Source organism: Camellia sinensis, chromosome 12 (assembly GCF_055761805.1).
Source record: "Camellia sinensis isolate YWXY chromosome 12, ASM5576180v1, whole genome shotgun sequence".
Lineage (NCBI taxonomy): Eukaryota > Viridiplantae > Streptophyta > Magnoliopsida > Ericales > Theaceae > Camellia > Camellia sinensis.
This window is the reverse complement of record NC_138972.1, coordinates 174,002,442-174,005,930: the sequence shown is the minus strand read 5'-3', so window position 1 is coordinate 174,005,930 and position 3,489 is coordinate 174,002,442. Positions and strand designations below refer to the sequence as shown.

Below are 3,489 nucleotides of genomic sequence, written 5' to 3'. Positions count from 1 at the left end.
ATATTCCACCTTCCAACCTTAAAACACAACCTGACCAAAAACCAAGAACCTCATAAATGCAACAATACCTCCTGTAGACACCTGATTCATGTTCTAGAGTTGGTCATATATTTTTCAGGATTTTGCCACAGGATTTGCCAGCACCTTTGCAATTACAATCACCATATATCAGCCAATACCAAATATGGCAATACATGTGTCTAAGTTTGATATAAGTTGATATTTTGGTAATACTAGAAGAGTGAAGCCCTTAGAGCAACACATGTATGTTCTGTTACAAATCAAAGATGTACTACTAGCATTGCATATAGAAAATTTTACAGCTTGTATCAGTGAACAAAGAAATTGTGAGCTGATACAAATTGAAAACTGCAGAGGTGGGAGGTAGAATGCAGTACAATCTAGATTGCGACAACAGAAAAGAAAACGAAACAATATAAATGTGATGCTAAGATACTAGAAATATAAAACAACCTCATCGGAAAAAAGAACACCATTTGCTTTCTTTATAGCTTCTGCCCTGTAAAAGACAAAGTAGCAAAAAAGATGACATCATATAGATTGCATGTAAAGTTTCAGCCCAAGTAAATGGATTAAGCCAAGTATTGCAGTTTTAGCCAGAAAAGTCACTCACATGTCTCCTCCTTCACAATAACCAATAATGATGCATACATAGCAGCCCTGAGAGCCAAGACAATGAAATTGTGAATTGTAACATCCAAAAAATGACAGACCATATGCAACTATTCTGAAGTGAATAGAAAAATTATTAAGAGAGCACAACTAGCTTAATTAGCTTAAGAGAGCACAACTATTCTGAAGACAGCACAACTAGCTTAATTAGCTTAATGAGCTTAAGAGAGCACAACTATTCTGAAGTGAATAGAAAAATAAATAAAAGAGGAAAGTCACTGTAACAGTTTTAATTCATGACATTGCTTAATTAGCTTCTCAAAACTTTCATAATCTACGTGAGCAGAGGAAAACACATGTTGGATTTAGAGAACTACACAAAATAATATATATATATATATATATATATATGTATAGAGAGAGAGAGAGAGAGAGAGAAGTATCCATAAATGATGGCATTTAATTAGTAAAGTTTCATAATTTTAAGACCAATGATCAACTGGGTTAAACAATGAAGCATATGAAAGCAATATCAGCATGACAGGAAGGAAGGAACAAAAACAAATAGAATAGACATTCAGGTAGCCTATTAGACCATCAGAAAACAAAGGATGAAAGAAAATACCAATGTCAATTGAATAACATCAATAATACGAGATATAACATCTACTGACCTTCTCTACCCAAGAATCTTTATACTCCACAATAAACGGATTCCTCATTTTGGCAATAAGCTCCATCTACGTAGCGCAAGAAAAACGAAAATATTAGTCTGTACTCTACTCTAGTAATCTGACAATGTCCCAGATAAACACCACAGCAAAAGTTCAGCATGTAGCAAAACCAGCTAAAGTATAAATGTCTACATGCTAATTAATGATAAGTATGTGCAATTGTGTGCATAGCACTTAAATGCTCTTCATTTGACATTTGAAGATCCTCACCAAATTTGGATGTCCTCCAGCCGATCCAACACCAACCTCCTCCTCTATAAGGACCCATGTTCCAGGCAATCCCTGAAGAAATACAACTACAGCAGCGAAACATCTATGGCGGGCACCGAAACACCAAATTACATCTATATATGTAATTTTAGATATTAAAATGAGACAGATCACATACTTTGCTGTTACAGCCCTAGGTCAGATCTCTCTCTTTGTATTTCTTAAAATCTAGAGATGATGATACCAGGTTTGAGTGCCCCAATTTAAATGATACCTATTTTCTACATGTTTTGTTTAATTGTATCTTCAATTTTTTTATTATTTGTTTGTTTCCCTTCCTTTTATGAAAAAAGAAATACTAATGTTAAATTTTCAATTAATGGATAAATTATTCAACTATTGCTGAAGATAATGATTTACAGCAGTGATTTAATTTTTTCTGTTTAATCATTTTCCCTGTATATATTCAGTGTTCTGCTTATATTTTTGGAAGTCCTTTGATTTTTGGATCTGCAAAGGTTTTAAAAATATACCCAGCTGAAAAGTAGAGGGAGGGTAGTATAGGAGCTTTCTGTGGTTGACAAAACAAAAAGGTCCAAAGTTCGAGGTCAAAGGCTAAAATAAAACAGCATACTCAATTCAGTTGGTTGTTCTGTAAGTTTCACAAGAAAACAAAAAGAAAAAGAATAAGAAAATTGTGGCATGTTGGGGGGTGGGTGGGTTGTATTTGATTCTTTAATTCCTTTGACTCATGATGCTCATCACCATTCCAACAATAACAATAAAGTCAAATAATGCTCTCCATCATAATAATCGATGAAATGCAAAATCAATTGGTATCTCTTGATGACTGCTGCACCCTACATGATTGCCCAATTTGCTCTATGACAGTGCACACTTCAAAGTTTTTTTTAGATAAATTAGGTAGGTAGAAGGGGCGCATTATACCTTTCTGTGGTTTGTTCCCTTGATTCTGATGTGTTGTTATCAAAAATATAAGGAAATTCTAGAAACTGCAAGAAAGGTTCCTACTATATCCTGCAAGATAGCAAAAATGAATTATAACATATATTTTCCTAAGCATTTGATTCTTACACTGAAAGTAGTATGATACCAGTTAAAACATAATGACTCTGAATATCCACAGCATTGTTTCTCAAGCTACCATGGTAGTAAGATTCCGGTAAGATATTATGCAAGGTGAAAAAAAACAAATATCAAACAATACAAGATATTTTGAATTCATTTAGATACAACATCTGCAGACACAACACCAATTTCGTAGAAATAATTTCAAAAGCAAAATTTAAATGTAAATCTATAAGCACTCTGATTTGTGGAATTATAGACTGAGCAGTTAACCATAAAAACCATCACTTAATAGAGCATAGCAAGATGAGATGGCATGTTAGATTTTCTTAATCGGTGCAGTAAGTGCATGACCATGGTTCGATCCCAAGTTGCTGACAAGCTTGCAGAGACTTTAAACCACCTTTAACAAGATTTTCTTTATAAGTAACTTAGGAAGCTATTTATGTCAAGTAAAATAGAGCAAATAGTCCTAATATATTCAGGCAAGAAATGAGCAACTAAAATGAGTGGGAGCCATGAGAGTGAAAGTTCAAAGTCAGTATCAACAGCCAAAAATCAGGATGAACTCTGCCAAAAACCTTCATAATTTTTCCGTCACTGCCGATCAACGATTGGATCATTCGTGAGCCTGAAAACAAAATAAGGATGATTATTCAATCAATACATAGAGATACATATATAAATTCATATATATACTTGTATAGAGAGATTTTTAGGAGAAAAAAATTATTCAAAAAAAAGTACAGATAATGTGTACGTAGAGAATGAGATTGTGCGAGAGAGACAGAGATCCAGAGAGATCGAGAGAGAGAGGGAGACA

At 33.8% G+C, this 3,489-nt stretch overlaps 1 long non-coding RNA gene across 2 annotated transcripts; it reads right to left on the bottom strand.

Moving 5' to 3' along the window:
- Window positions 1–336: 336 nt before the first annotated feature.
- On the bottom strand, window positions 337–1,715 carry LOC145804335 (uncharacterized). 2 transcript variants are annotated; one of them, XR_014345970.1, is made up of 4 exons: window positions 1,578–1,715; window positions 1,308–1,373; window positions 635–681; window positions 337–520 (listed from the first exon to the last, which is right to left on the bottom strand). It is a non-coding gene; the product is annotated as an uncharacterized LOC145804335 (long non-coding RNA). The 2 variants fall into 2 exon arrangements; XR_014345969.1 differs by lacking the exon at window positions 1,578–1,715 and having other exon boundaries at window positions 1,308–1,503.
- Between the last annotated feature and the right edge of the window lie 1,774 nt (window positions 1,716–3,489).